The 7,500-nt window shown below is 49.4% G+C and overlaps 1 non-coding gene and 1 pseudogene across 1 annotated transcript; both read right to left on the reverse strand.

Annotated features, from left to right (window-relative positions):
• Window positions 1–5,809: 5,809 nt before the first annotated feature.
• LOC115184306 (U5 spliceosomal RNA) lies at window positions 5,810–5,926 on the reverse strand. The gene has a single exon (XR_003874273.1). It is a non-coding gene; the product is annotated as a U5 spliceosomal RNA (small nuclear RNA).
• Window positions 5,927–6,908: 982 nt separating this feature from the next.
• Window positions 6,909–7,085, reverse strand: LOC115184355 (uncharacterized; annotated as a pseudogene).
• Between the last annotated feature and the right edge of the window lie 415 nt (window positions 7,086–7,500).

A 7,500-nucleotide genomic window follows, 5' to 3' on the forward strand; every position in this document is an offset into this window, starting at 1 on the left:
CTGCACAAGAGAGAGAAGAGAGCGATGTTTAGTTAAAACTGTGACTGCTTCTTTTTCCAATTTAAAATGTCTTAAAAACTTCTGGAGCTGGGCGTAGTGTGTGGGAAGCAGGAAAGAGACTGGGGCTCGCAGGTCGACTGGGATCAGCCTCAGAGTCCTGAGGTAAGATCCCAGCCAGAACCGTGCGAGGGCCTGAGTCTTATTGGTGGCCAGGGAGGTGGCAAGAGTGAGGTGTAACGCTGTGTAGCGGCTGCCCAGGAACAAGTAGAGGTCAGGCAAGCCTTTCCCCCCCTTGGACCTGGGCCTCTTGACCACCTCCCTCCTCAGCCTCTCCCACTTGCTCCCCCACAAGAAGTAAAACAGCATCCGCTCCAGGGCTAAAAGAGTTCTCCTAGGGGGGATAAAAACAGAACTGATTAATAAAAGCACAGGTAAAATCACTGCTTTAATGATTAAAACCTTGCCCTCAAAAGTCAGCTGTCGTAGTCCCCAAAAACCCAGTCTCTGTCTTACTGTCCCCAGGGTCCCACTCCAATTTCCGCTCCCTCCTCCCTCCTGGTCAAACTTTACCCCCAGTACCCTTATGTCCGTCGTTTTAACCGTCAGTGGTAGTCTGGTCAAGTCTGGGTCTGCCCACGGTCCGAAAAATTGGGCCTCTGTCTTGTCTCTGTTCAGTCTCGCCCCAGAGGCTCGTCCGTACCAGTCAGTCCTGTCCAGGGTCCTGTCGACGGATAAAAGGTCGGTGCATAAAATGTTGACGTCGTCCATGTAAAATACGCACTTGGCGGTCATCCCCCCACTCCCCGGGATCCCCACCCCACTGATCCGTTGGTCCCTTCTCAAGACCTGTGCCAGTGGTTCAATACAGGCCACAAACAGAAGAGGAGATAACGGACAGCCCTGACGGACGCCGCAGTGTACTCCCACTGCCTTTGACAGATGCCCATTTACAAGGATTTTGCTGGTGATGTCGCCGTACAGCAGTCCCACCCAAGCTAAAAACCTGTCCGGGAAACCCATTTTTTGCAGTACCTTAAAGAGGTACTGGTGCGAGACCCGATCAAAGGCTTTTTCAAAATCTAAATTTAGGACTACAAGCCGCATATTTCTGTCTCTCGCATAACAGATGGCATCTCGGATCAGTATCAGGCTGTCCGTGATCTTCCTTCCGGGAATGGCACAGGTTTGATCCGGGTGGATCACCTCCCCTAAAACAGAAGACATTCTGAGTGTTAAAACCTTGGTAAAAAGTTTACAATCAAAATTTAAAAGGGTTATCGGTCTCCAGTTCTTTAGGTCTGTCCTGTCGTTTTCTTATATAAAAGAGTCACGATCCCCACTCTAAAACTGTCAGGTAGTCTGTCAAGGTATTCAAAGTCAGTAAAAACAGTCAAAAGTTCGTCGGCTAAAACATCCCAAAAGGTCAGATAAAACTCCAAGGGGAGGCCATCCTCCCCCGGTGACTTACCCCTCTTAAAATGCTTCAGTCCTTGGTCAATTTCTGTCCTCGTCAAGTCTTTTGTCAGGTCGTCTGTGTTGGGTAAGGTCTTGTCAATGTATGTTAAAACGTCCCCCATTGTTTCCTCGCATACATCTTTTACCCCAAACAGTTCCCCATAAAAATCCTCGACTACTTTTTCCATTCCTTCTGTGTCTGTTTTTAAAACCCCATCTTTATCTTTTAACCCTGTCATTATCCTACCCTTACTAACTATCTTCTTAAAAAAGTACCTTGTGCACTTCTCCCCCTCTTCTAGTTCCCTTTCCTTGCTTCTTAAAATAACCCCTTTGCTTTTTTGTTCTGCTAAAAGTGCCATTTCCTTTTTAACTAGTTTAATTTCGTGGTTAAAATCAAAGCCCTGTTGGCCTAGATTAAAATACCTTTCCAGTCGCTTTTGCAGTCCCACCATGCATCTATCTTTTTCTTTACTTTTCTTCTTTCCTATTTCTCTAAAGAAAGTCCTCGTCCTACCCTTCACCATTTCCCACCATTGTGCTCGTGTGTCAAAGAAGTCCTGTAGCGTCTGCCACTGGCTGAACTGCTCCCTGTACTGACTAACTACTCTATCATCTTCTAAAAGGGAACAGTTCAATTTCCAGGGCCCTCTTCCCACAGTCACACCCGAAGTTAGTGAAAGGGTGCACGTCAGCATTACGTGATCTGAGAAAAAGGCAGGGGTTATTCTAGCATCAGTTGGGGGGCAGTCCCGGGTAAACAGATAGTCAATGCGAGAGGCTCTGGTGCCGTCACCACTGGTCCAGGTGAAGCCCTCCTCTCTTGGATGCAGGGTTTTAAAACAGTCGGTCAGTTTAAAATCCCTGCACAGCCCTTGCAATAAAACACTTGACCTATCTACCTTAAAATCCTCTCCCGCCCCTCTCCTGTCTGCTCTACTTAAAACACAATTAAAATCCCCACCCACGACTAGAGGATCCCTCCCTAGCAGGTGGGACTGCAAGTCTTCTAAAAGTGCGCACCGGTCATGTTTGTCATTAAAACCATACACATTTAGCATGTTAAAATCTCTCCCCATAAAAGTACAATTGGCTAAAAGAGCACGCCCACCTACCACCACCGTGCTCCCCCTCACCACCACCTGTGGGGTCTTGATTAAAATGGCAACACCGTCGTTTTTATTAAAATTTGAGCCACTCCAAATGGAGGGCCCATGCTGCCACTTGTCCTCCCATTTCCTATAAGAGGATAAAAAGGGTAGACCACACTCCTGTAATAAAAACACATCTGAATTAAACCTTTCTAAAAAGGATAAAACCGACTGTGCTCTTCTTTCTGTTTTTATGCTTCTCACATTTATGGTGGTGATGTTAAAAGCCATAAGAGGGGTGAGTAAAAACAGTGCTTAAAAGAAAAGGCATTTAAACAGTTAAAAGGGGGTTACTTGTCTAGTGCTTCCTCTCTCTCCCGCCGGGGTAACGGGGGATGGCAGGGAGAGGAGGTTAAAACAGGACTTAAAAAGGAGATTGTGTTGGGGGAGTTGGGAGGGAAGGTTCTGGGTTCTTCCTCCCCCTGGGAGCTCTCCCATTCCAATTTGCCCTTTTTTTCATCGCCTTGTTCGGGGTCGGAGAGCTCCTCAGCATTTCTTTTTCGTGGGGGGAGGTGTTCTTCCAGAATCTCCACTCCCTCTCCCGTATCTCCTGACGCTGTCTCCACAGCTTTCTCTGACACAGTCTCCATACTGTCTGACCCACTTGGGGAGTTCTCACTCAAGACCTCTCCGGGGCCGTCTTTCTCGGCCCTTTCTCCTTCAGGGGTCACATTAATCTGGGGCAGGGGGATTGGGGGGGAGGGGGTTTTGTCCTCTCCTCCCACTTTTTCCACCACTGCACCTTCCGCGCCCTCCACTACCACCGGCTCCACCACTACCTCCTCAACCACCACCGGCTCCACCACCACCTCCTCGGCAACTGCCGTTCCCTCCCCTTGGCGCTCAGAAGCCCGGTCCGCGGCCGCCGTCTCCCTCCTCTCGGCCCTGACCTTATTGGCCCAGGAGAAGGGGCAGCCGCGGATGAGGTGGGACCGCTCGCCACAGAGGTTGCACGACCTTCCGTTCGTGCACTCCTCGTAGCGGTGGCCCACCTCCCGGCACTTCATGCAGACGACCTTTTTACAGGCCTCTGCGAGATGGCCATGTTCACCACACTTACGGCACAGCTTAGGCTGGTCCTGGTAGTGAACATGGCCCCTATTCTCTCCGAGGACTATGGTGGATGGGATGGCTTTCAACCCACCATAGCCCCCGGGGTCCTCCCTCTGCTGGACAGTAACCCTCCAGGCCCCTGTCCAGATCCCATCGGGATCCTTCACCTGGACCAAGGGCCCCTTCACATTGCAGTACCTGCCCAGCCATACTGCAACGTCCTCCGGCTGTACGGTTTCGTTATACATACGGATAATAACGGTTTTAATGCTATTATCCGTCAGCTTGGTCACCTCAAACATTGCTGTGAGGGACCCCTGGATGTTCAGGGAGTTCTGGAGTTGCCCCCAGAACTCCCGCAGGAAGCTGGCGTTGGCAAAGCTGACATCGAAGCCCTTCCCATAGGGAAGGGCTAAGATGCAGTTTACCTGCGCGGGGTGGAAACCGAGCTCTTTCTGGAGGAATTTTCTGGAGAAATCCAATCGGGATAACTCCATTATTTTCCCTCCCTTCTCCTTTAAAAGGAGGCGCACTGCATGGTGCCTCCTCATGCCAACCTGTGCTGCTGACATGATGGAGGCCCACTCCCTTTACAGCCCAACACCAGTGAAAAGGGGGGGGGAGGGGAAGGGGAAAAGGGGAGGGGAAAGGAAGGAAGGGGGGCGGGGGGAGGGAGAGGGTGTTGGGAAAAAGGGAAGGAGTGAAAGACAACCGAGGGAGCTGGCAGGCTCAGGTAGACTAAGCTAACAGGGCCTACCAGCACCACGGAACACACAACAAACTATCTGGCACAGCACCAAACTAATCTTATTGACAATGGGAAAGGACACTAGGAGGGGAATTTTTTTGTTTTATATTTTCCACAGGGGGGAGGGCACAAAAGGGAAAGACAAAAATAAACCACACAAACAAACTAAAGGCTAGAATGCTAGCAGGCCACACCAGCAGGCCAGGCTAGGCCTACCAGCTGGCAGGCCCACCAGCCAAGAGGCCTCAAAACAAAAAACCAACAAGGCACACAAACCAAGAGGGAAGACAACCTAGGGGGTAAGACTAACAAAACAAATTAAATAAAGTAAAAGGGAAGTGAAGGGATGACAACAACAAAAGGACAAACTGACTAAACAACACCTACCAAACATGAGGGACAAGAAGGCTAGCAGGCCTCACCAGCCGGCCAGGCTAGGCTAACCAGGCAGCAGGCTAGCTAGCAAAATGTCCCCCAGTTGGCAACACAAACAACAAGAAACTGAACAAAAGGAAATTTGGGGGATAAACTAAGGGTACAAGGTGGATGGGAACAAAGAATAAACAGTCAAACAATGCCTGCCACGCCTAAGGGGCCAGGAGGCTTGCAGACCAGGCTAAGCTAAAGCTAGCAGGCCGACAAGCCAGAAAGCCACCCCAGCTAGCAGACAACACACAACTGAAGACAATGGGAGGAGCTAAGGAGGGGACTATAGGATACACGGGGGAGGAGAGATGCAAAACAGGACAAGCAGGGGAAAACACAAAATAAATGTAATAACTAAAGAAAAAGGACCAGAGGGCCTTTAAACTCACCCTACAGGTGCTGGTGCACCTGTAGTCCACCACCAAGACCACCACCTAACCCAGGACAAAGAATAAACAAAGGTGAGACAAAAAACAACAATAATGACAATAAATGATGATTTTAACAAAAATAAATAGCACAATTTTCCCGGGCGCCCTCCGGCCTGTGATCGCTTCTCTGATCAAGTGCAGCACTGGCAAGGTAACTACACTTGATCTGAGCCAAAAGGCCGAGAAGCGATAACCCACAAATTGACCCCTGCACCCGCCGGGCCCCCGGGGGTCTCGGCAGACCTCAGCGGTTTGGCAAAAGTTGTCTCCTCCCCACCCGACGCTTCCCTGGTGACAGGCGGGTGTTTTTTTTAACAAGTCGCTAATGCGTCTTTAAGTCACTAGCTCTTTAAGCCTAGTGCGACTATTTGTTCAAAGCCCGGAAAACACGTCAGTCGTCGTCGGGCTTGAACTCAATTGCCCGAGCGACTACTTTGAGTGGAAAAATACGCCGGTCGGTCGGTCGGTCAGCCGGCTTCAAGTCAAACGCCTGAGCAAAAAGTCTCGGCGTCATCTCTGTCAATTTCTCTTGAAACAAGATACCGGGCTCTGCCAGAAGCAAAGCCCTTCCAAAAATATGTTGAACTCGTAAGTGTTCCTCTCCACGGAAGTCTTTAGTAAAAGGCGAAAGGCTTGTGCGTAATGAAGAGAAACCAGAGTCGTATGGAAGTCAGAGGTCGGGGCCCGAGACACACACTGTGCACTCTAGGCCGGGTGCCCGCGGGTGGTTCCCGAACCCACTCTTCCAAGTTTGAGGGCTGTGGGTAAAAATTCACAGACAGACAGACAATCCTGGTGAAGTGATTGTATTTTTTGGGGGGGTCAAAAACACAGACAGACAGACAGACAGACAGACAGACAGACAGACAGACAGACAGACAGACAGACAGACAATCCTGGTGAAGTGATTGTATTTTTTGGGGGGGGTCAAAAACAGAGACAGACAGACAGACAGACAGACAGACAGACAGACAGACAGACAGACAATCCTGGTGAAGTGATTGTATTTTTTGGGGGGGGTCAAAAACAGAGACAGACAGACAGACAGACAGACAGACAGACAGACAGACAGACAGACAGACAATCCTGGTGAAGTGATTGTATTTTTTGGGGGGGGTCAAAAACAGAGACAGACAGACAGACAGACAGACAGACAGACAGACAGACAGACAGACAGACAATCCTGGTGAAGTGATTGTATTTTTTGGGGGGGGTCAAAAACAGAGACAGACAGACAGACACACACACACAGAGACACACACACACACACACACAGAGACACACACACACACACACACACACACACAGACAGAGACACACACACACACAGACACACACACACACACACACACACAGAGACACACACACACACACACACACACACACACACACACACACACACACACAGACAGAGACACACACAGACACACAGACACACACACACACACACACAATCCTGGCCAATGTTTTTTTTTTTTTTTTTTTTTTTTTTTTTAAGTAAAATGGCGGGAAAACGGGGGACCCCATGAAGGGGGCTTCGCCCTTGTTTCAGTTTGGATGATTCTTCTTTTTTCATTCCTTCTCTTCTTCTGCTAGCTGTTTTACATAGCTTTGTGTATTTCTTTTTCCTTGACAATGAGAGAGAAGTGTTGCACCGTTCCCGGAGGTACTGCAATACCGGGTCGATGCGTGGAGCGGATGGAGCAAGCCCCATTTCCGACTCCCTGTTCGAAAAATCCATTTAATATGTAGTCCCCCGATGGGGGACATATCAGATATTAAACTGATAAGAACAGATTTTTTTTTTTTTAGAAAATATATTTATTACGTTCAAAACCAACCAAAATTTTTACCACTCAATAAATTCAAACACAAATTCCAATAAACACAAAAATAGACATTTCAAAACTATTCATCACTAACCAACCCAAAACCCATACCCATATAAAAATAACCAAAAAACACTCACCCTATACTCCCGACCGACGGGGACGCCTCCTCCCCTCCTGACGCTCCCCCGTCGGCCGCCATCCCCTCTCCCCTGGAAACAAACACACTACCCGGCACACCCACCCTCTGTTCCTTGTGCCCCCCACTCAAATCCACCACCCCCCCTCCCTCCCGACTCCGGCCCGGGGACCCCATGCCCCTAAACAGGGAGCTTAACCCTCCCTCACTCGCCCAATCCTGGGCCATACCTGAGAAGTCCAGATCAGACAGGGGTGTAAAGGAGATG

Source organism: Salmo trutta, unplaced genomic scaffold, assembly GCF_901001165.1.
Source record: "Salmo trutta unplaced genomic scaffold, fSalTru1.1, whole genome shotgun sequence".
Lineage (NCBI taxonomy): Eukaryota > Metazoa > Chordata > Actinopteri > Salmoniformes > Salmonidae > Salmo > Salmo trutta.